This window comes from Somniosus microcephalus, chromosome 11 (genome assembly GCF_052327205.1).
Source record: "Somniosus microcephalus isolate GS21.2 chromosome 11, FLI_Smic_1.0, whole genome shotgun sequence".
Lineage (NCBI taxonomy): Eukaryota > Metazoa > Chordata > Chondrichthyes > Squaliformes > Somniosidae > Somniosus > Somniosus microcephalus.
In genome coordinates, this window is record NC_140997.1 from 130211096 (window position 1) to 130236982 (window position 25887).

The window sequence follows — 25887 nt, forward strand, 5'->3', positions numbered from 1 at the left end:
CCAGCAAAGATCCAGACATCAGGGACCCAGAATAAATTTCACACTAGGAACAACTAAAATTGAACAAACCACTAACTACACATACTTGGGCTTAAAAATCAGTTCTACGGGAAATTTTCATCTGGTTGTGAATGAACTGAAAGAGAAAACAAGAAGGGCTTTCTATGCCATTAAAAAATCAATCCAAATAGAAATCCCAATTAGCATTTGGCTCAAAATTTTCAAATCAGTAATTGAACCAATTGCACTCTATGGCAGTGAGGTGTGGGGACCACTAACACAACAAGAATTTGCAAAATGGGACAAACACCCAATTGAGATCCTACATGCAGAATTCTGTAAAAGTATCCTCCGGACGCAATGGAAAACCGTAAACAATGCATGCAGGGCAGAACTAGGCCAATATCAATTAATAATTACTATCCAAAAAAGAACCACCAAATTTTGGAAACACCTAAAAATGAGCAACCCCCACTGCTATCATTACGAAGCCCTGAAATGCCAAGAGAGGATCATAAAGAAGAATACCCTCAGTCAACTAGTCCTGGGACTCAGTGAAGTAACTACTAACACTACTAACACTAACCTGCCCCAGGACAGTGACATCGTAGCACAGAGAATTCGACCCAACACAATTGTCACTAAGCAAAAGGAAAAATATCTGTCATATTGGGCAGAAACAACAAAAACCCAAAACAAACTGAATTGCTACTTGGCCCTAAACAGACAATACAACATGGCTGAATACCTGACCACGGTAAAAGATAGCAAATTGAGAAAAACCTTGACTATGTACAGACTTAGTGAGCATAGCCTGGCTATCGAAAAAGGCAGACACAGACAGATCTGGCTGACAAGAGAGAACAGGATATGCCCTCACTGCAGTCAGGGAGTGGTGGAGACAGAGATGCACTTCCTCACAGCTTGTGGAAAATATCAGGGCATAAGGGAGAATTTCTACCCAAAATTCACAAAAATATGCCCTGAATTCAGAAATTTGAATGACGACCAAAAACTCCCATACCTACTAGGGGAACACAGAAATTGTGTAACCTTAGCGGCACACTATGTTACAGCTTGCCATAAACAGAGGGACAACCATTAAATCTAAGAAAAGAGTATATACAAATTATAAGAATGTATATTTATACACTCAGGGATATATCTGTTTATACACTGTATGGATAGATCTGCGTTTATGTATTCAACCATCAATGTTTTTCAATGCTTTGGCAACATAAGATGTACCTTGTCATGCCAATAAAGCGATTTGAATTGAATTGAATTGAATTGAGTGTTACAGTGAGAGGTGTGGGCTATATCAGAGAGTGTTACAGTGAGGGGTGTGGGGTATGTTAGAGAGTGTTACACTGAGGGGTGTGGGGTATGTTAGAGAGTGTTACAGTGAGAGGTGTGGGCTATATCAGTGAGTGTTATAGTGAGGGGTGTGGGGTATATCAGTGAGGGGTGTGGGGTATATCAGAGAGTGTTACAGTGAGGGGTGTGAGGTATATCAGAGGGTGTTACAGTGAGAGGTGTGGGCTATATCAGAGAGTGTTACAGTGAGGGGTGTGGGGTATGTTAGAGAGTGATACAGTGAGGGGTGTGGGGTATATCACCGAGTGTTACAGTGAGGTTGTGGGGTATATCAGAGAGTGTTACAGTGAGGGTGTGGGGTATATCAGAGAGTGTTACAGTGAGGGGTGTGGGGTATATCAGCGAGTGTTACAGTGAGTGTGTGGGGTACAGCAGAGAGTGTTACAGTGAGAAGTGTGGGCTATATCAGTGAGTGTTACAGTGAGGGATGTGGGGTATATCAGTGAGGGGTGTGGGGTATATCAGAGAGTGTTACAGTGAGGGGTGTGGGCTATATCAGAGAGTGTTACAGTGAGGGGTGTGCGGTATGATAGAGAGTGTTACAGTGAGAGGTGTGGGGTATATCAGAGAGTGTTACAGTGAGGGTGTGGGGTATTTCAGTGAGTGTTACAGTGAGGGTGTGGGGTATATCAGTGAGTGTTACAGTGAGGGGTGTGGGGTATATCAGAGAGCATTAAAGTGAGGGGTGTGGGGTATATCAGTGAGTGTTACTGTGAGGGTGCCAGTCAGTTCCTTCTGTACCTCTAGATGGCACCTTCACTTGTTTGTTTTCCAGCCCTTTGTTAATTGTTCCTAGCTTCCTGTGTTAATGCTTAACGGCCTGTTAGCTGTTCATGGGTTGCACCTGGTTTTCTTGGTATATAAGTTCTATGGTTATTTCACTCTTTGCTCAGTCCTAGCCGGGTAACCGGGGGGGACTAGCCCTTGCTCTGTGGCTCCTGACTTTAACTAATTGGTTGCCATAGTTCTCTCGAGCTTTGTATTTAAGATGTATTCTCGAGTTCTGTATTTAAGATGTAACTAACTTTGTGTTCTTGTTGTTCTTAGTCTTGATAAGGTGCTTGTCTGGACTGGCATGTTGCCATGCTGGCGCTTGTCTTGAGCTCTTGAGAAGCCTGTTACCCCTGCGGCAGACACTCGTGATAGCTTGTCTCGAGCCACGTCTCGGCAAGTTGGTTGCGCTTGTGGTAAGCTTATCCCAGCTCATAATGGACAAGTATGATGCCTCATGGAAGCTGTCCTGAGTCCCTATTCTTGGCTAGTCATTTTGTAACTTGTCTCAAGTTCTATGTATATTGTTCTTCTCTCGAGTTCTATGTATGATGTGGTTTCCTGTCTCGAGTTCTTGCGTATGCTGTTGTGTTCTTTGTATGAATCTAGTTATGTGTGAATCTAGTTCAGTAATGAATAAAGTACTGTTCCTTAAGATTGTATACCTGCCTCTAGCCTGGTTTCTGCACTTGGGTCCAGAACCAACCTTGCCCGGAGGGCACGGCCCCGTATCTATACGGCCCCGTGGCTCCCCAACCCTGACAGTTACAGTGAGGGTGTGGGGTATATCTTAGTGTTTTACAGTGATGGTGTGGGGTATATCAGAGTGTGTTACCATGAGGGTGTGGGGTATATCAGAGAGTGTTAGTGAGAGGTGTGGGGTATATCAGTGAGTGTTACAGTGAGGGGTGTGGGGTATATCAGTGAGTGTTACAGTGAGGGGTGTGGGGTATATCAGAGAGTGTTAAAGTGAGGGGTGTGGGGTATATCAGTGAGTGTTACAGCGAGAGGTGTGGGGTATATCAGAGAGTGTTACAGTGAGGGTGAGGGGTATTTCAGTGAGTGTTGAGGGTGTGGGGTATATCAGTGAGTGTTACAGTGAGGGGTGTGGGGTATATCAGAGCATTAAAGTGAGGGGTGTGGGGTATATCAGTGAGTGTTACAGTGAGGGTGTGGGGTGTTACAGTGAGGGGTGTGGGGTATATAAATGAGTGTTACAGTCAAGGGTGTGGGGTATATCAGAGTGTGTTACACTGAGGGTGTGGGTTATATCAGTGAGTGTTAAAGTGAGGGGTGTGGGGTATATCAGTGAGTGTTACAGTGAGAGGTGTGGGGTATATCAGAGAGTGTTACCGTGAGAGGTGTGGGGTATATCAGTGAGCGTTACAGTGAGGGGAGTGGGCTATGTTAGAGAGTGTTACATTGAGGGGTTGTGGGGTACAGAGGGAGTGGCAGCACGGTGGCATAGTGGTTAGCACTGTTGCCTCACAGCGCCAGGGACCCGGGTTCGAATCCGGCCTCGGGCGACTGTCTGTGTGGAGTTTGCACATTCTCCCCGTGTTTGCGTGGGTTTCCTCCGGGTGCTCCGGTTTCCCCCCACAGTCCAAAGATGTGCGGGTTAGGATGATTGGCTATGATAAAATTGACCCTTAGTGTTAGGGGGATTAAATACGTGGGGATATGATGGGATATGTGTTGGTGTAGGGGTTACGGGGATCAGGTGGGATATGTGTCGGTGCAGGCTCGATGGGCCGAAGTGGCCTCTATCTGCACTGTGGGGTTTCTGTGATTGGTTTCTGTGTTACAGTGAGAGGTGTGGGGTATATCAGAGAGTGTTACAGTGAGGGGTGTGGGGTATATCAGAGAGTGTTACAGTGAGGGGTGTGGGGTATATCAGAGAGTGTTACAGTGAGAGGTGTGGGCTATATCAGAGAGTGTTACAGTGAGGGGTGTGGGGTATATCAGAGTGTGTTACACTGAGGGGCGTGGGGTATATCAGAGAGTGTTACAGTGAGGGGTGTGGGGTATGTTAGAGAGTGTTACAGTGAGGGTGTGGGGTATATCAGTGAGTGTTACAGTGAGGGTGTGGGGTATATCAGAGTGTGTTACACTGAGGGTGTGGGTTATATCAGTGAGTGTTACAGTGAGAGGTGTGGGGTATATCAGAGAGTGTTACAATGAGAGCTGTGCGGTATATCAGAGAGTGTTGCAGTGAGAGTTGTGGGATATATCAGTGAGTGCTACAGTGAGAGGTGTGGGGTATGTTAGAGAATGTTACATTGAGAGGTGTGGGGTATGTTAGAGAGTGTTACAGTGAGAGGTGTGGGGTATATCAGTGAGTGTTAGTGAGAGGTGTGGGGTATGTCAGAGTGTTACAGTGAGAGGTTTGGGGTATATCAGAGAGTGTTACAGTGAGGGTGTGGGGTACACCAGTGAGTGTTACAGTGAGGGGTGTGGGGTATATCAGTGAGTGTTACAGTGAGAGGTGTGGGGTATGTTAGAGAGTGTTACAGTGAGGGTGTGGGGTATATCAGAGTGTGTTACACTGAGGGTGTGGGTTATATCAGTGAGTGTTACAGTGAGAGGTGTGGGGTATATCAGAGAGTGTTGCAGTGAGAGTTGTGGGGTATATCAGTGAGTGCTACAGTGAGAGGTGTGGGGTATGTTAGAGAATGTTACAGTGAGAGGTGTGGGGTATGTTAGAGAGTGTTACAGTGAGAGGTGTGGGGTATATCAGTGAGTGTTACAGTGAGAGCTGTGGTGTATATCAGAGAGTGTTACAGTGAGAGGTGTGGGGTATATCAGAGAGTGTTACAGTGAGAGGTGTGGGGTATATCAGTGAGTGTTACAGTGAGAGGTGTGGGGTATATCAGAGAGTGTTACAGTGAGAGGTGTGGGGTTTATCAGTGAGTGTTACAGTGAGAGGTGTGGGGGAAACAGTGAGTGTTAGTGAGGGTGTTGGGTATATCACAGTGTTACAGTGAGGGGTGTGGGGTATATCAGTGAGTGTTACAGTGAGAGGTGTAGGGTATATCAGTGAGTTTTACAGTGAGGGTTTGGGGTATATCAGAGTGTGTTACAGTGAGGGTGTGGGGTATATCAGTGAGTGTTACAGTGAAGGGTGTGGGGTATATCAGTGAGTGTTACAGTGAGAGGTGTGGGGTATATCAGAGTGTTAAAGTGAGGGGTGTGGGGTGTATCAGTGAGTGTTACAGTGAGGGTGTGGGGTATATCAGAGTGTGTTACAGTGAGGGTGTGGGGTATATCAGCGAGTGTTACAGTGAGAGGTGTGGGGTATGTTAGAGAGTGTTACAGTGAGGGGTGTGGGGTATGTTAGAGAGTGTTACAGTGAGAGGTGTGGGGTATATCAGTGAGTGTTACAGTGAGAGCTGTGGTGTATATCAGAGAGTGTTACAGTGAGAGGTGTGGGGTATATCAGAGAGTGTTACAGTGAGAGGTGTGGGGTATATCAGTGAGTGTTACAGTGAGAGGTGTGGGGTATATCAGAGAGTGTTACAGTGAGAGGTGTGGGGTTTATCAGTGAGTGTTACAGTGAGAGGTGTGGGGGAAACAGTGAGTGTTAGTGAGGGTGTTGGGTATATCACAGTGTTACAGTGAGGGGTGTGGGGTATATCAGTGAGTGTTACAGTGAGAGGTGTAGGGTATATCAGTGAGTTTTACAGTGAGGGTTTGGGGTATATCAGAGTGTGTTACAGTGAGGGTGTGGGGTATATCAGTGAGTGTTACAGTGAAGGGTGTGGGGTATATCAGTGAGTGTTACAGTGAGAGGTGTGGGGTATATCAGAGTGTTAAAGTGAGGGGTGTGGGGTGTATCAGTGAGTGTTACAGTGAGGGTGTGGGGTATATCAGAGTGTGTTACAGTGAGGGTGTGGGGTATATCAGCGAGTGTTACAGTGAGAGGTGTGGGGTATGTTAGAGAGTGTTACAGTGAGGGGTGTGGGGTATGTTAGAGAGTGTTACAGTGAGGGGTGTGGGGTATGTTACACAGTGTTACAGTGAGGGGTGTGGGGTATATCAGAGAGTGTTACAGTGAGGGGTGTGGGGTATGTTAGAGAGTGTTACAGTGAGGGGTGTGGGGAATGTTAGAGAATGTTACAGTGAGAGGTGTGGGGTATATCAGTGAGTGTTAGTGAGAGGTGTGGGGTATGTCAGAGTGTTACAGTGAGAGGTTTGGGGTATATCAGAGTGTTACAGTGAGGGTGTGGGGTACACCAGTGAGTGTTACAGTGAGGGGTGTCAGGTATATAAATGAGTGTTACAGTGAGGGTGTGGGGTATATCAGAGTGTGTTGCACTGAGGGTGTGGGGTATACCAGTGAGTGTTACAGTGAGAGGTGTGGGGTATATCAGTGAGTGTTACAGTGAGAGGTGTGGGGTATGCTAGAGAGTGTTACAGTGAGAGGTGTGGGGTATGTTAGAGAGTGTTACAGTGAAAGGTGTGGGGTATATCATTGAGTGTTACAGTGAGGGGTGTGGGGTATATCAGAGTGTTGCAGTGAGGGGTGTGGTGTGTATCAGAGAGTTTTACAGTGAGGGGTGTGGGGTATATCAGAGTGTTACAGTGAGGGGTGTGGGGTGTGGGGTGTATCAGAGAGTGTTACAGTGAGGGGTGTGGGGTATATCAGAGTGTTACAGTGAAGGGTGTGGTGTATATCGGGTGTAACAGTGACATGTGGGGGTATATCAGAGAGGGTTACAGTGAGAGGTGTGGAGTCCATCAGAGAGTGTTACAGTGAGGGGTGTGGGGTATATCAAAGTGTGTTACCGCGAGGGATGTGGGGTATATCAGAGTGTTACAGCGAGGGGTGTCGGGTATATCAGAGAGTGATACAGTGAGGGGTGTGGGGTATATCAGCGAGTGTTACAGTGCGAGGAGTGGGGTATATCAGAGAGTGTTACAGTGAGGGGTGTGGGGTATATCAGAGAGTGTTACAGTGAGGGGTGTGGGGTATATCAGCGAGTGTTACAGTGAGGGGTGTGAGGTATGTTAGAGAGTGTTACAGTGAGAGGTGTGGGGTATGTTAGAGAGTGTTACAGTGAGGGGTGTGGGGTATGTTAGAGAGTGTTACAGTGAGGGGTGTGGGGTATGTTAGACAGTGTTACAGTGAGGGGTGTGGGGTATATCAGAGAGTGTTACAGTGAGGGGTGTGGGGTATGTTAGAGAGTGTTACAGTGAGGGGTGTGGGGAATGTTAGAGAATGTTACAGTGAGAGGTGTGGGGTATATCAGTGAGTGTTAGTGAGAGGTGTGGGGTATGTCAGAGTGTTACAGTGAGAGGTTTGGGGTATATCAGAGTGTTACAGTGAGGGTGTGGGGTACACCAGTGAGTGTTGCAGTGAGCGGTGTCAGGTATATAAATTAGTGTTACAGTGAGGGTGTGGGGTATATCAGAGTGTGTTGCACTGAGGGTGTGGGGTATACCAGTGAGTGTTACAGTGAGAGGTCTGGGGTATATCAGTGAGTGTTACAGTGAGAGGTGTGGGGTATGTTAGAGAGTGTTACAGTGAGAGGTGTGGGGTATGTTAGAGAGTGTTACAGTGAAAGGTGTGGGTTATATCATTGAGTGTTACAGTGAGGGGCGTGGGGTATATCCGAGAGTGTTACAGTGAGGGGTGTGGGGTATATCAGAGAGTGTTACAGTGAGGGGTGTGGGGTCTGTTAGAGAGTGTTACAGTGAGAGGTGTGGGCTATATTAGTGAGTGTTACAGTGAGAGGTGTGGGGTATATCAGAGTGTTGCAGTGAGGGGTGTGGTGTGTATCAGAGAGTTTTACAGTGAGGGGTGTGGGGTATATCAGAGTGTTACAGTGAGGGGTGTGGGGTGTGGGGTGTATCAGAGAGTGTTACAGTGAGGGGTGTGGGGTATATCAGAGTGTTACAGTGAAGGGTGTGGTGTATATCGGGTGTAACAGTGACATGTGGGGGTATATCAGAGAGGGTTACAGTGAGAGGTGTGGAGTCCATCAGAGAGTGTTACAGTGAGGGGTGTGGGGTATATCAAAGTGTGTTACCGCGAGGGATGTGGGGTATATCAGAGAGTGTTACAGCGAGGGGTGTCGGGTATATCAGAGAGTGATACAGTGAGGGGTGTGGGGTATATCAGCGAGTGTTACAGTGCCAGGAGTGGGGTATATCAGAGAGTGTTACAGTGAGGGGTGTGGGGTATATCAGAGAATGTTACAGTGAGGGGTGTGGGGTATATCAGCGAGTGTTACAGTGAGGGGTGTGGGGTATGTTAGAGAGTGTTACAGTGAGAGGTGTGGGCTATATCAGTGAGTGTTACAGTGAGGGGTGTCGGGTATATCAGAGAGTGATACAGTGAGAGGTGTGGGGTATATCAGAGAGTGTTACAGTGAGAGGTGTGGGGTATATCAGAGTGTGTTACAGTGAGTGGTGTGGGGTATATCAGTGAGTGTTATCGTGAGGGTGTGGGGTATATCAGAGAGTGTTACAATGAGGGGTGTGGAGTATATCAGCGAGTGTTACAGTGAGGGTGTGGGGTATGTTAGAGAGTGTTACAATGAGGGGTGTGGGGTATATCAGCGAGTGTTACAGTGAGGGTGTGGGGTACGTTAGAGAGTGTAACAATGAGGGGTGTGGGGTATATCAGAGAGTGTTACAGTGAGGGGTGTGGGGTATATCAGCGAGTGTTACAGTGAGGGTGTGGGGTATGTTAGAGAGTTTTACAGTGAGGGGTGTGGGGTATATCAGAGAGTGTTACAGTGAGGGGTGTGGGGTATATCAGAGAGTGTTACAGTGAGGGGTGTGGGGTATATCAGAGAGTGTTACAGTGAGGGGTGTGGGGTATATCAGAGAGTGTTACAGTGTGAGGTGTGGGGTATATCAGAGAGTGTTACAGTGAGGGTGTGGGCTATATCAGCGAGTGTTACAGTGAGGGGTGTGGGGTATATCAGAGAGTTTTATAGTGAGGGTTGTGGGGTATGTTAGAGCATGTTACAGTGAGGGGTGTGGGGCATGTTAGAGGGTGTTACAGTGCGGGTGTGGGGTATATCAGTGAGTGTTACAGTGAGGGGTGTGAGGTTTATCAGAGAGTGTTACAGTGAGAGTGTGGGGTATATCAGTGAGTGCTACAGTGAGGGGTGTGGGGTATATCAGAGAGTGTTACAGTGAGGGGTATGGGGTATATCAGAGAGTGTGACAGTGAGGGGTGTGGGGTATATCAGAGAGTGTTACAGTGAGGGGTGTGGGGTATATCACTGGGTGTTACAGTGAGGGGTGTGGGGTATATCAGAGAGTGTTACAGTGATGGGTGTGGGGTATATCAGAGAGTGTTACAGCGAGGGGTGTCGGGTATATCAGAGAGTGATACAGTGAGGGGTGTGGGGTATATCAGCGAGTGTTACAGTGCCAGGAGTGGGGTATATCAGAGAGTGTTACAGTGAGGGGTGTGGGGTATATCAGAGAATGTTACAGTGAGGGGTGTGGGGTATATCAGCGAGTGTTACAGTGAGGGGTGTGGGGTATGTTAGAGAGTGTTACAGTGAGAGGTGTGGGCTATATCAGTGAGTGTTACAGTGAGGGGTGTCGGGTATATCAGAGAGTGATACAGTGAGAGGTGTGGGGTATATCAGAGAGTGTTACAGTGAGAGGTGTGGGGTATATCAGCGAGTGTTACAGTGAGGGTGTGCGGTATGTTAGAGAGTGTTACAGTGAGAGGTGTGGGGTATATCAGAGCGTGTTACAGTGAGTGGTGTGGGGTATATCAGTGAGTGTTATCGTGAGGGTGTGGGGTATATCAGAGAGTGTTACAATGAGGGGTGTGGAGTATATCAGCGAGTGTTACAGTGAGGGTGTGGGGTATGTTAGAGAGTGTTACAATGAGGGGTGTGGGGTATATCAGCGAGTGTTACAGTGAGGGTGTGGGGTACGTTAGAGAGTGTAACAATGAGGGGTGTGGGGTATATCAGAGAGTGTTACAGTGAGGGGTGTGGGGCATATCAGCGAGTGTTACAGTGAGGGTGTGGGGTATGTTAGAGAGTTTTACAGTGAGGGGTGTGGGGTATATCAGAGAGTGTTACAGTGAGGGGTGTGGGGTATATCAGAGAGTGTTACAGTGAGGGGTGTGGGGTATATCAGAGAGTGTTACAGTGAGGGGTGTGGGGTATATCAGAGAATGTTACAGTGTGAGGTGTGGGGTATATCAGAGAGTGTTACAGTGAGGGTGTGGGCTATATCAGCGAGTGTTACAGTGAGGGGTGTGGGGTATATCAGAGAGTTTTATAGTGAGGGTTGTGGGGTATGTTAGAGCATGTTACAGTGAGGGGTGTGGGGCATGTTAGAGGGTGTTACAGTGCGGGTGTGGGGAATATCAGTGAGTGTTACAGTGAGGGGTGTGAGGTTTATCAGAGAGTGTTACAGTGAGAGTGTGGGGTATATCAGTGAGTGCTACAGTGAGGGGTGTGGGGTATATCAGAGAGTGTTACAGTGAGGGGTATGGGGTATATCAGAGAGTGTGACAGTGAGGGGTGTGGGGTATATCAGAGAGTGTTACAGTGAGGGGTGTAGGGTATATCACTGGGTGTTACAGTGAGGGGTGTGGGGTATATCAGAGAGTGTTACAGTGATGGGTGTGGGGTATATCAGAGAGTGTTACAGTGAGGGGTTTGGGGTATATCAGAGAATGTTACAGTGAGGGTTGTGGGGTATATCAGAGAGTGTTACAGTGAGGGATGTGGGGTGTGTTCGAGAGTGTTACAGTGAGAGGTCTGGGCTATATCAGTGAGTGTTACAGTGAGGGGTGTGGGGTATATCAGAGAGTCTTACAGTGAGGGGTGTGGGGTATATCAGAGAGTGTTACAGTGAGGGGTGTGGGGTATATCAGAGAGTGTTACAGTGAGGGGTGTGGGGTATATCAGAGAGTGTTACAGTGAGGGGTGTGGGGTATATCAGAGAGTGTTACAGTGAGGGATATGGGGTATATCAGAGAGTGTGACAGTGAGGGGTGTGGGATATATCAGAGAGTGTTACAGTGAGGGGTGTGTGGTATGTCAGTGAGTGTTACAGTGAGGGTGTGGAGTATATCAGAGAGTGTTACAGTGAGGGGTGTGGGGTATATCAGAGAGTGTTGCAGTGAGGGGTGTGGGGTATATCAGAGAGTGTTACTGGAAGGGGTGTGGGTTATATCAGAGAGTGTTACAGTGTGGGGTGTGGGGTATATCAGAGAATGTTACAGTGAGGGGTGTGGGGTATGTTAGAGAGTGTTACTGTGAGGGTGTGGGGTATATCAGAGAGTGTTACAGTGAGTGGTCTGGGGTATATCAGAGAGTGTTACAGTGAAGGGTGTGGGGTATATCAGAGAGTGTTACAGTGAGGGATATGGGGTATATCCGAGAGTGTGACAGTGAGGGGTGTGGGATATATCAGAGAGTGTTACAGTGAGTGGTCTGGGGTATATCAGAGAGTGTTACAGTGAGGGGTGTGGGGTATATCAGAGAATGTTACAGTGAGGGGTGTGGGGTATATCAGAGAGTGTTACAGTGTGGGGTGTGAGGTATGTTAGAGAGTGTTACAGTGAGGGTGTGGGTTTTATCAGAGAGTGTTACAGTGAGGGGTGTGGGCTATATCAGAGAGTGTTACAGTGAAGGGTGTGGGGTATATCAGAGAGTGTTACAGTGAGGGTTATGGGGTATATCAGAGAGTGTGACAGTGAGGGGTGTGGGGTATATCAGAGAGTGTTACAGTGAGGGGTGTGGGTGACCTCAATTCAAGAACTGGCAAAGAACCAGACTTCACCAATGTTCAGGGGAACAACTACATATTCGGGAATAACCACTTTGATATCCCTTCCCATCGATATAGGCATAACTGTGACAAACAGACAAATGCTAACGGAAAACAGCTCCTGCAGCTCTGTCGAAGCCTGGGTCTGTTCATTGTCAATGGTAGGTTCATGGGAGACTTCCTAGGAAGATCAACCTATTGCTCACCTCTTGGCTGCAGCACCGTAGACTATATGATTACAGATTTGGACCCATCCTCATTCAGAGCATTCACAGTCAAACCACAAACAACACTGTCAGACCACAGTCAAATTACTGTGTATCTTAAAAGGACAGAAACAACGAACACAGAAACACAACCCAGTAAGCTGTACAACATCAAAAAATCCTACAGATGGGCCAAACACAGCACGGAAAAATACCAGAAAGCAATTAGCAATCAATCAACTCAAACTCTCTTGGACACCTTTCTGGAAAACATATACACTCCCAATAAAGAAGGCGTAAACCGGGCAGTGAATAACCTAAATAATATTTTTGATAATTTGGCAACAATGTCAAACTTGAAAGTTCGCAAGAATAAACCCAAAACAAAAAACTATGAAAAATGGTTTGACCCAGATTGCCATAACATGAGGAAAAAACTCAGAAAAATATCAAACCAAAAACACAGACAGCCAGAAAACGAGGAATGACACCTTACTTATTGTCAGGCACTAACACAATACAAAAACACACTCAGAACCAAAAAAGAGCAGTATATTAAGAATACACTCAGCTCCATTGAGGAATCCATTGATTCCAATTGTTTCTGGGACAACTGGAATACATTACACAAAAAACAACACGACGAATTGGCCATTCAAAACGGAGACACATGGGAAAACCATTTTGAAAAATTATACCAGAAAAACACACTAAGCCCAGAGCAATACCAAATATGCAAAAAACTGGAAAAGCTCGAATTGGTCATAAAAGATAACCAAAACCCGCTAGACCCCATAATAACTGAAAAAGAGCTATTTGAAAAATTCAAGGACCTACGACCAGGAAAAGCTTGCAGTGCAGATGGCATCCTAAGCGAGATGATTAAACATACGGACGATAAAATGAAATTGGCTATCCCAAAACTCTTCAATTTGTTTCTGAGTGTCGGTCACTTCCCTGATATCTGGAACAAAGGACTCATAATGCCCATATACAAAAGTTGAGATAAAGCTGACCCAAATAACTATCGAGGTATCTGTGTAAACAGTAACCTGGGGAAGGTATTCTGTAATATCATAAACAAAAGACTTATAAACTTCCTTGAGGAGCACAATGTCTTGAGTAAAAGCCAAATTGGATTCCTACCAAACTATAGAACATCAGATCATATCTTCACCCTACAGACCCTAATTGACAAACATGTTCATCAAAACAAAAGCAAAATTTTTGCCTGCTTTATAGATTCCCAGAAGGCTTTCGATTCCATCTGGCACGACGGTCTATTCTTGAAACTTATTGAAAGTGGTGTAGGGGGAGAAACATATGATGTAATTAAATCAATGTATACAAACAATAAATGTGCAGTTAAAATTGGAGACAAACAAACAAAATACTTCCCACAGGGGCGTGGTGTGACGCAGGGCTCGCCCATCTCACCGACACTCCTTAATATTTACATAAATGAATTGGCAAAACTACTTGAACAATCTACAGCACCCGGCCTCACCCTATATGAATCCAAGGTTAAATTCCTCCTCTATGCAGATGACCTGGTCCTGCTGTCACCAACTAAGGAGGGTCTACAGCAGAACCTGGATCTGCTAGAGTCGTACTGTCAGACCTGGGCCCTGACAATAAACCCCCCAAAAACCAAAGTCCTTGTGTTCCAGCAAAGATCCAGACATCAGGGACCCAGAATAAATTTCACACTAGGAACAACTAAAATTGAACAAACCACTAACTACACATACTTGGGCTTAAAAATCAGTTCTACGGGAAATTTTCATCTGGTTGTGAATGAACTGAAAGAGAAAACAAGAAGGGCTTTCTATGCCATTAAAAAATCAATCCAAATAGAAATCCCAATTAGCATTTGGCTCAAAATTTTCAAATCAGTAATTGAACCAATTGCACTCTATGGCAGTGAGGTGTGGGGACCACTAACACAACAAGAATTTGCAAAATGGGACAAACACCCAATTGAGATCCTACATGCAGAATTCTGTAAAAGTATCCTCCGGACGCAATGGAAAACCGTAAACAATGCATGCAGGGCAGAACTAGGCCAATATCAATTAATAATTACTATCCAAAAAAGAACCACCAAATTTTGGAAACACCTAAAAATGAGCAACCCCCACTGCTATCATTACGAAGCCCTGAAATGCCAAGAGAGGATCATAAAGAAGAATACCCTCAGTCAACTAGTCCTGGGACTCAGTGAAGTAACTACTAACACTACTAACACTAACCTGCCCCAGGACAGTGACATCGTAGCACAGAGAATTCGACCCAACACAATTGTCACTAAGCAAAAGGAAAAATATCTGTCATATTGGGCAGAAACAACAAAAACCCAAAACAAACTCAATTGCTACTTGGCCCTAAACAGACAATACAACATGGCTGAATACCTGACCATGGTAAAAGATAGCAAATTGAGAAAAACCTTGACTATGTACAGACTTAGTGAGCATAGCCTGGCTATCGAAAAAGGCAGACACAGACAGATCTGGCTGACAAGAGAGAACAGGATATGCCCTCACTGCAGTCAGGGAGTGGTGGAGACAGAGATGCACTTCCTCACAGCTTGTGGAAAATATCAGGGCATAAGGGAGAATTTCTACCCAAAATTCACAAAAATATGCCCTGAATTCAGAAATTTGAATGACGACCAAAAACTCCCATACCTACTAGGGGAACACAGAAATTGTGTAACCTTAGCGGCACACTATGTTACAGCTTGCCATAAACAGAGGGACAACCATTAAATCTAAGAAAAGAGTATATACAAATTATAAGAATGTATATTTATACACTCAGGGATATATCTGTTTATACACTGTATGGATAGATCTGCGTTTATGTATTCAACCATAAATGTTTTTCGATGCTTTGGCAACATAAGATGTACCTTGTCATGCCAATAAAGCGATTTGAATTGAATTGAATTGAATTGAGTGTTACAGTGAGAGGTGTGGGCTATATCAGAGAGTGTTACAGTGAGGGGTGTGGGGTATGTTAGAGAGTGTTACACTGAGGGGTGTGGGGTATGTTAGAGAGTGTTACAGTGAGAGGTGTGGGCTATATCAGTGAGTGTTATAGTGAGGGGTGTGGGGTATATCAGTGAGGGGTGTGGGGTATATCAGAGAGTGTTACAGTGAGGGGTGTGAGGTATATCAGAGGGCATTACAGTGAGAGGTGTGGGCTATATCAGAGAGTGTTACAGTGAGGGGTGTGGGGTATGTTAGAGAGTGATACAGTGAGGGGTGTGGGGTATATCACCGAGTGTTACAGTGAGGTTGTGGGGTATATCAGAGAGTGTTACAGTGAGGGTGTGGGGTATATCAGAGAGTGTTACAGTGAGGGGTGTGGGGTATATCAGCGAGTGTTACAGTGAGGGTGTGGGGTACAGCAGAGAGTGTTACAGTGAGAAGTGTGGGCTATATCAGTGAGTGTTACAGTGAGGGATGTGGGGTATATCAGTGAGGGGTGTGGGGTATATCAGAGAGTGTTACAGTGAGGGGTGTGTGGTATATCAGAGAGTGTTACAGTGAGGGGTGTGGGCTATATCAGAGAGTGTTACAGTGAGGGGTGTGGGGTATGATAGAGAGTGTTACAGTGAGAGGTGTGGGGTATATCAGCGAGTGTTTCAGTGAGGGTGTGGGGTATATCAGAGAGTGTTACAGTGAGGGTGTGGGGTATTTCAGTGAGTGTTACAGTGAGGGTGTGGGGTATATCAGTGAGTGTTACAGTGAGGGGTGTGGGGTATATCAGAGAGCATTAAAGTGAGGGGTGTGGGGTATATCAGTGAGTGTTACTGTGAGGGTGCCAGTCAGTTCCTTCTGTACCTCTAGATGGCACCTTCACTTGTTTGTTTTCCAGCCCTTTGTTAATTGTTCCTAGCTTCCTGTGTTAATGCTTAACGGCCTGTTAGCTGTTCATGGGTTGCACCTGGTTTTCTTGGTATATAAGTTCTATGGTTATTTCACTCTTTGCTCAGTCCTAGCCGGGTAACCGGGGGGGACTAGCCCTTGCTCTGTGGCTCCTGACTTTAACTAGTTGGTTGCCATAGTTCTCTCGAGCTTTGTATTTAAGATGTATTCTCGAGTTCTGTATTTAAGATGTAACTAACTTTGTGTTCTTGTTGTTCTTAGTCTTGATAAGGTGCTTGTCTGGACTGGCATGTTGCCATGCTGGCGCTTGTCTTGAGCTCTTGAGAAGCCTGTTACCCCTGCGGCAGCCCCTCGTGATAGCTTGTCTCGAGCCACGTCTCGGCAAGCTGGTTGCGCTTGTGGTAAGCTTATCCCAGCTCATAATGGACAAGTATGATGCCTCATGGAAGCTGTCCCGAGTCCCTATTCTTGGCTAGTCATTTTGTAACTTGTCTCAAGTTCTATGTATATTGTTCTTCTCTCGAGTTCTATGTATGATGTGGTTTCCTGTCTCGAGTTCTTGCGTATGCTGTTGTGTTCTTTGTATGAATCTAGTTATGTGTGAATCTAGTTCAGTAATGAATAAAGTACTGTTCCTTAAGATTGTATACCTGCCTCTAGCCTGGTTTCTGCACTTGGGTCCAGAACCTACCTTGCCCGGAGGGCACGGCCCCGTATCTATACGGCCCCGTGGCTCCCCAACCCTGACAGTTACAGTGAGGGTGTGGGGTATATCAGAGTGTTTTACAGTGATGGTGTGGGGTATATCAGAGTGTGTTACCATGAGGGTGTGGGGTATATCAGAGAGTGTTAGTGAGAGGTGTGGGGTATATCAGTGAGTGTTACAGTGAGGGGTGTGGGGTATATCAATGAGTGTTACAGTGAGGGGTGTGGGGTATGTCAGAGAGTGTTAAAGTGAGGGGTGTGGGGTATATCAGTGAGTGTTACAGCGAGAGGTGTGGGGTATATCAGAGAGTGTTACAGTGAGGGTGTGGGGTATTTCAGAGCATTAAAGTGAGGGGTGTGGGGTATATCAGTGAGTGTTACAGTGAGGGTGTGGGGTGTTACAGTGAGGGGTGTGGGGTATATAAATGAGTGCTCCAGTCAAGGGTGTGGGGTATATCAGTGAGTGTTACAGTGAGAGGTGTGGGGTATATCAGAGAGTGTTACAATGAGAGCTGTGCGGTATATCAGAGAGTGTTGCAGTGAGAGTTGTGGGGTATATCAGTGAGTGCTACAGTGAGAGGTGTGGGGTATGTTAGAGAATGTTACAGTGAGAGGTGTGGGGTATGTTAGAGAGTGTTACAGTGAGAGGTGTGGGGTATATCAGTGAGTGTTAGTGAGAGGTGTGGGGTATGTCAGAGTGTTACAGTGAGAGGTTTGGGGTATATCAGAGAGTGTTACAGTGAGGGTGTGGGGTACACCAGTGAGTGTTACAGTGAGGGGTGTGGGGTATATCAGTGAGTGTTACAGTGAGGGTGTGGGGTATATCAGTGTGTGTTACAGTGAGGGTGTGGGGTATATCATTGAGTGTTACAGTGAGGGGTGTCGGGTATATAAATGAGTGTTACAGTCAAGGGTGTGGGGTATATCAGAGTGTGTTGCACTGAGGGTGTGGGGTATACTAGTGAGTGTTACAGTGAGAGGTGTGGGGTATATCAGTGAGTGTTACAGTGAGAGGTGTGGGGTATGTTAGAGAGTGTTACAGTGAGGGTGTGGGGTATATCAGAGTGTGTTACACTGAGGGTGTGGGTTATATCAGTGAGTGTTACAGTGAGAGGTGTGGGGTATATCAGAGAGTGTTACAATGAGAGCTGTGTGGTATATCAGAGAGTGTTGCAGTGAGAGTTGTGGGGTATATCAGTGAGTGCTACAGTGAGAGGTGTGGGGTATGTTAGAGAATGTTACAGTGAGAGGTGTCGGGTATGTTAGAGAGTGTTACAGTGAGAGGTGTGGGGTATATCAGTGAGTGTTACAGTGAGAGCTGTGGTGTATATCAGAGTGTTACAGTCAAGGGTGTGGGGTATATCAGTGAGTGTTAAAGTGAGGGGTGTGGGGTATATCAGTGAGTGTTACAGTGAGAGGTGTGGGGTATATCAGTGAGTGTTACAGTGAGAGGTGAGGGGTATATCAGAGAGTGTTACAGTGAGAGGTGTGGGGTTTATCAGTGAGTGTTACAGTGAGAGGTGTGGGGTATATCAGTGAGTGTTAGTGAGGGAGTTGGGTATATCACAGTGTTACAGTGAGGGGTGTGGGGTATATCAGTGAGTGTTACAGTGAGGGTGTGGGGTATATCAGTGTGTGTTACAGTGAGGGTGTGGGGTATATCATTGAGTGTTACAGTGAGGGGTGTCGGGTATATAAATGAGTGTTACAGTCAAGGGTGTGGGGTATATCAGAGTGTGTTGCACTGAGGGTGTGGGGTATACTAGTGAGTGTTACAGTGAGAGGTGTGGGGTATATCAGTGAGTGTTACAGTGAGAGGTGTGGGGTATGTTAGAGAGTGTTACAGTGAGGGTGTGGGGTATATCAGAGTGTGTTACACTGAGGGTGTGGGTTATATCAGTGAGTGTTACAGTGAGAGGTGTGGGGTATATCAGAGAGTGTTACAATGAGAGCTGTGTGGTATATCAGAGAGTGTTGCAGTGAGAGTTGTGGGGTATATCAGTGAGTGCTACAGTGAGAGGTGTGGGGTATGTTAGAGAATGTTACAGTGAGAGGTGTCGGGTATGTTAGAGAGTGTTACAGTGAGAGGTGTGGGGTATATCAGTGAGTGTTACAGTGAGAGCTGTGGTGTATATCAGAGTGTTACAGTCAAGGGTGTGGGGTATATCAGTGAGTGTTAAAGTGAGGGGTGTGGGGTATATCAGTGAGTGTTACAGTGAGAGGTGTGGGGTATATCAGTGAGTGTTACAGTGAGAGGTGAGGGGTATATCAGAGAGTGTTACAGTGAGAGGTGTGGGGTTTATCAGTGAGTGTTACAGTGAGAGGTGTGGGGTATATCAGTGAGTGTTAGTGAGGGTGTTGGGTATATCACAGTGTTACAGTGAGGGGTGTGGGGTATATCAGTGAGTGTTACAGTGAGAGGTGTGGGGTATATCAGTGAGTTTTACAGTGAGGGTGTGGGGTATATCAGAGTGTGTTACAGTGAGGGTGTGGGGTATATCAGTGAGTGTTACAGTGAGAGGTGTGGGGTATATCAGAGTGTTAAAGTGAGGGGTGTGGGGTATGTTAGAGAGTGTTACAGTGAGGGGTGTGGGGTATGTTAGACTGTGTTACAGTGAGGGGTGTGGGGTATATCAGAGAGTGTTACAGTGAGGGGTGTGGGGTATGTTAGAGAGTGTTACAGTGAGGGGTGTGGGGAATGTTAGAGAATGTTACAGTGAGAGGTGTGGGGTATATCAGTGAGTGTTAGTGAGAGGTGTGGGTTATGTCAGAGTGTTACAGTGAGAGGTTTGGGGTATATCAGAGAGTGTTACAGTGAGGGTGTGGGGTACACCAGTGAGTGTTACAGTGAGGGGTGTGGGGTATATCAGTGAGTGTTACAGTGAGGGTGTGGGGTATATCAGTGTGTGTTACAGTGAGGGTGTGGGGTATATCATTGAGTGTTACAGTGAGGGGTGTCGGGTATATAAATGAGTGTTACAGTCAAGGGTGTGGGGTATATCAGAGTGTGTTGCACTGAGGGTGTGGGGTATACCAGTGAGTGTTACAGTGAGAGGTGTGGGGTATGTTAGAGAGTGTTACAGTGAGAGGTGTGGGGTATGTTAGAGAGTGTTACAGTGAAAGGTGTGGGGTATATCATTGAGTGTTACAGTGAGGGGAGTGGGGTATATCAGAGAGTGTTACAGTGAGGGGTGTGGGGTATATCAGGGAGTGTTACAGTGAGGGGTGTGGGGTCTGTTAGAGAGCGTTACAGTGAGAGGTGTGGGGTATATTAGTGAGTGTTACAGTGAGTGGTGTGGGGTATATCAGTGAGTGTTACAGTGAGAGGTGTGGGGTATATCAGAGTGTGTTACAGTGAGGGGTGTGGGGTATATCAGTGAGTGTTACAGTGAGAGGTGTGCGGTATGTTAGAGTGTTACAGTGAGAGGTGTGGGGTATGTTAGAGAGTGTTACAGTGAGAGGTGTGGGGTATATCAGTGAGTGTTACAGTGAGGGGCGTGGGATATATCAGAGAGTGTTACAGTGAGGGGTGTGGGGTATATCAGAGTGTTACAGTGAGGGGTGTGGGGTATATCAGTGAGTGTTACAGTGAGGGGTGTGGGGTCTGTTAGTGAGTGTTACAGTGAGAGGTGTGGGGTATGTTAGAGAGTGTTACAGTGTGGGGTATATCAGCGAGTGTTACAGTGAGGGGTGTGGGGTATGTTAGACAGTGTTACAGTGAGGGGTGTGGGCTATGTTAGAGAGTGTTACAGTGAGGGGTGTGGGGTACTGAGGGAGTGGCAGCACAGTGGCATAGTGGTTAGCACTGTTGCCTCACAGCGCCAGGGACCCGGGTTCGAATCCGGCCTCGGGCGACTGTCTGTGTGGAGTTTGCACATTCTCCCCGTGTTTGCGTGGGTTTCCTCTGGGTGCTCCGGTTTCCTCCCACAGTCCAAAGATGTGCGGGTTAGGATGATTGGCTATGATAAAATTGACCCTTAGTGTTAGGGGGATTAAATACGTGGGGATAAGGTGGGATATGTGTTGGTGTAGGGGTTACGGGGATTGGGTGGGGTATGTGTCTGTGCAGGCTCGATGGGCCGAAATGGCCTCTATCTGCACTGGGGTTTCTGTGATTGGTTTCTCTGTTACAGTGAGAGGTGTGGGGTATATCAGAGTGTTACAGTGAGGGGTGTGGGGTATATCAGAGAGTGTTGGGGTGTGGGGTATGTTAGAGAGTGTTACAGTGAGGGTGTGGGGTATATCAGAGCGTGTTACAGTGAGGGGTGTGGGGTATATCAGAGTGTTACAGTGAGGGTTGTGGGGTATATCAGAGAGTGTTACAGTGAGGGTGTGGGGTATATCAGCGAGTGTTACAGTGAGGGGTGTGGGGTATATCAGAGCTTGTTAGAGTGAGGGGTGTGGGGTGTCGGGTGTATCAGAGAGTGTTACAGTGAGGGGTTTGGGGTATGCCAGAGCATGTTACAGTGAGGGGTGTAGGATACGTCAGAGTGTTACAGTAATGGGTGCGGGTATATCAGAGAGTATTACAGTGACGGGTGTGGGTATATCACACAGTATTACAGTGAGGGATGTGGGGTATATCAGAGCATGTTACTGTGAGAGGTGTGGGGTATATCAGAGAGTCTTACAGTGAGGGGTGTGGAGTATATCAGTGAATGTTACAGTGAGGGGTGAGGGGTGTATTAGAGTGTTACAGTGACGGATGTGGTGTATATCAGGGTGTTACAGTGAGGTGTGTCGGGTATATCAGAGAGTATTAGTGATGGGTGTGGGGTATATCAGAGTCTTACAGTGAGGGAGTGGGGTATGTCAGAGTGTTACAGTGAGAGGTGTGGGCTATATCAGTGAGTGTTACAGTGAAGGGTGTGGTGTACATCAGAGAGTATTACAGTGAGGGGTGTGGGGTATATCAGAGCGTATTAGATTGAGGAGTGTGGGGTGGATCAGAGAATGTTACAGTGAGGGTTTTGGTGTATATTGGGGTAGCAATGGGATATATTTGGGGTATATTGGGTAGGATTGATTGTGGAATGTCACTCAAAGTGTTGACAGTGGATAGGCAATGGCAAACATTCAAAGACCGCATGGATGAACTACAGAATTTGTTCATCCCAGTTTGGCATAAAAATAAAACAAAAAACGTGACACAACCGTGGCTTACAGGGAAAATTAGGGATAGCATAAGATCCAAGGAGAGGACATATAAATTTGCCAGAAAAAGCAGTAAACCTGAGGATTGGGAGCAGTTTAGGATTCAACAAAGGAGGACAAAGGGATTAATTAAGAAGGGGAAAATTAAGTATGAGAGTAAGCTTGCAGGGAACATAAAAACTGACTGTAAAGGCTTTTATACATATGTGAAGAGAAAAAGATTGGTGAAGTCAAGCGTAGGTCCCTTGCAGTCAGAATCAGGGGAATTTATAATGGGGAACAAAGAAGTGGCAGACCAATTAAATACATATTTTGGTTCTGTCTTCACAAAGGAGGACACAAATAACCTCCCAGAGATGTCAGGGAACATAGGGTCTGATGAAAGGGAGGAACTGAAAGAAATCAGCATTTGTAGGGAAATGGTGTTATGGAAATTACTGGGATTGAAGGCCGATAAATCCCCAGGGCCTGATAATCTACATCCTAGTGTACTTAAGGAAGTGGCCCTAGAAATAGTAGATGCATTGCTGATCATCTTCCAACATTCGATGGTATCTGGAAAAGTACCCATGGATTGGAGGGTAACTAATGTTACCCCACTATTCAGAAAAGGTGGTAGAGAGAAAACGGGGAATTATAGACCGGTAAGCCTGACATCGGTATTGGGGAAAATGCTAGAGTCCATTATAAAAGATGTAATAGCAGAGCACTTGGAAAACAGTGACAGGATCGGACAAAGTCAACATGGATTTACAAAAGTTAAATCGTGCTTGACTAATCTACTTGCATTTTTTGAGGATGTAACTGGTAAAATAGATAAGGGAGAGCCAGTGGATGTGGTGTATTTGGACTTTCTGAAGGCTTTCGATAAGGTCCCGCATAAGAGATTAGCGTGTAAAGATAAGGCACATGGGATTGGGGGCAAGATATTGACTTGGATAGAGAACTGGTTGGCAGACAGAAAGCAAAGAGTTGGAATAAACGGGTCTTTTTCCGAGTGGCAGGCAGTGACTAGTGGGGTACCGCAGAGATCGGTCCTTGGACCCCAGTTATTCACAATATATATTAATGATCTAGACAAGGGAACTAGATGTAATATCTCCAAATTTGCAGATGACACAAAGCTGGGTGGGCGTGTGTGCTGTGAGGAGGATGCCGAGAAACTCCAGGTTGATTTGGACAGGTTGGGTGATTGGGCAGAAGCATGGCAGATGCAATATAACATGGATAAATGTGAGGTTATCCACTTTGGTGTCAAAAACAGGAAGGCAGGTTATTATCTGAATGACAATAGATTGGGAGAAGGGGAAATGCAACGAGACCTGGGTGTCCTTGTGCACCAGTCGCTGAAGGTAAGCATGCAGGTGCAGCAGACGGTTAAGAAGGCAAATGGTATGCTGGCCTTCGTAGCGAGAGGGTTTGAGTACAGGAACAAGGATGTCTTGCTTCAGTTGTACAGGGCCTTGGTGAGACCACATCTTGAGTATTGTGTGCAGTTCTGGTCGCCTTATCTGAGGAAGGATGTTCTTGCCATGTAAGGAGTTCAGCGAAGATTCACCAGGCTGATACCTGGGATGACAGGAATGACGTATGAGGAGAGATTGGGTCGATTGGGCTTGTACTCACTGGAGTTTAGAAGAATGAGAGAGGATCTCATTGAAACTTATAAAAATGCTGTCAGGACTGGAAAGACTAGATGCAGGAAGGATGTTCCCGATTGTCGGGGAGTCCAGAACCAGGGGTCACAGTCTAAGGATCAAGGACTAATTAATAGAAAGAACTGTAACCAAATTGTATTAACTTTTGTAGACAACTGATGTGATCTTTTTTTTTCCCACACTTAGACACGACAAACACGTACCACTCTTTAACCTATCATAGTAAAAGATCAAACTTAACATGAAATCTTTATATATTTCGACCTGGAATATCCAAGGTCTACGCTCTTCACTGCGAGAAGTGAAAAGTAGGACCCCAGAGTTCATAGATGAAACTAAAGACCTAGATATTATCATTTTACAGGAAACTTGGTATAAAGGAAAAGGACACACTGGCTGTCCCCAAGGGTACACTGAGCTGGTGGTCCCCTCCAATAAATTACCAAGTGTAACCCAAGGCAGAGACTCCGGAGGCATACTGATCTGGTTTAAAACAGAACTTAAGAATTACATCAAATTTATAAAAAAGGGCGAAAACCATATGTGGCTCAAACTTGAGAGGGAGATTATCTCAAACGCCCAAGATGTTAACATTTGCGCACTTTATATCCCTCCAATCAATTCCCCGTACTTTAAAGAGGACACCTTCTCCAACATGGAGGGGGAAATTATCCAATACCAGGCCCAGGGGAACGTGTTGATCTGTGGGGACCTCAATTCAAGAACGGGCGAAGAACCAGACTTCACCAATAATCAGGGAAACAATTACATTTTCAGGAATAACCACTTTGACATCCCTTCCCTCCCATACAGGCATAACTGCGACAAGCAGTCAAATACCAACGGAAAACAGCTACTACAGCTCTGTCGAAACCTGGGTCTGTGCATTGTCAATGGTAGGTTCATAGGAGACCTCCTAGGAAGATCGACCTATTGCTCACCTCTTGGCTGCAGCACAGTAGACTATATGATTACAGACTTAGACCCATCCTCTTTCAGAGCATTCACAGTCAAACCACAAACAACACTGTCAGATCACAGTCAAATTACTATGTTCCTCAAAAAGACAGAAACAAACAACATAGAAACACAACCCAGTAAACTGTACAACACCAAAAAATCGTACAGATGGGCAAAAACGACACGGAAAAATACCAGAAAACAATTAGCAATGCATCAACTCAAGCTCTCTTAGACACCTTTCTGGATAACATATACACTCACAATAAAGAAGGCGTAAACCGGGCAGTTAGTAAACTAAACAATATTTTTGATAATTTGGCAACAAATGCAAACTTGAAAGCTCGCAAGAACAAATCCAAAACAAAAAACTATGAAAAATGGTTTGACCGAGATTGCCATAACATGAGGAAAAAACTTAGAAAAATATCAAACCAAAAACACAGACATCCAGAAAACGAGGAACTACGCCTTACTTATTGTCAGACACTAACACAATACAGAAACACACTCAGAACCAAAAAAGAGCAATATATTAAGAATACACTCAGCTCCATGGAGGAATCCATTGATTCCAATTGTTTCTGGGAAAACTTGAAAACACTACACAAAAAACAACACGACGATTTGGCCATTCAAAACGGGGACACATGGGTAAACCACTTTGAAAAATTATACCAGAAAAACACACTAAGACCAGAGCAACACCAAATATGCAAAAAACTGGAAAAGCTAGAAATGGCCATAAAAGATAACCAAAACCCGCTGGACGCCATAATAACAGAAAAAGAACTTCTTGAAAAACTCAAGGACCTGCGACCAGGAAAAGCCTGCGGGACAGACGGTATACTAAACGAGATGATTAAACACACAGACAACAAAATGAAACTGGCTATCCTAAAACTCTTCAACTTGGTTCTGAGTGTCGGTTATTTCCCTGATATCTGGAACAAAGGACTCATAACGCCCATATACAAAAGTGGGGACAAAATCGACCCAAACAACTATCGAGGCATCTGTGTAAACAGTAACCTGGGGAAGGTATTCTGTAGCATCATAAACAAAAGACTTATAAACTTCCTTGAGGAGCACAATGTCTTGAGTAAAAGCCAAATTGGATTCCTGCCAAACTATAGAACATCCGATCATATCTTCACCCTACAGACCCTAATTGACAAACACGTTCACCATAACAAAAGCAAAATCTACGCATGCTTTGTAGATTTCCAGAAGGCTTTCGACTCCATCTGGCATGACGGTTTATTCCTGAAACTTATCGAAAGCGGGGTAGGAGGGAAAACATATGATGTAATTAAATCAATGTATACAAACAACAAATGTGCAGTTAAAATTGGAGACAAACAAACAAAATACTTCCCACAGGGGTGGGGGGTGACGCAG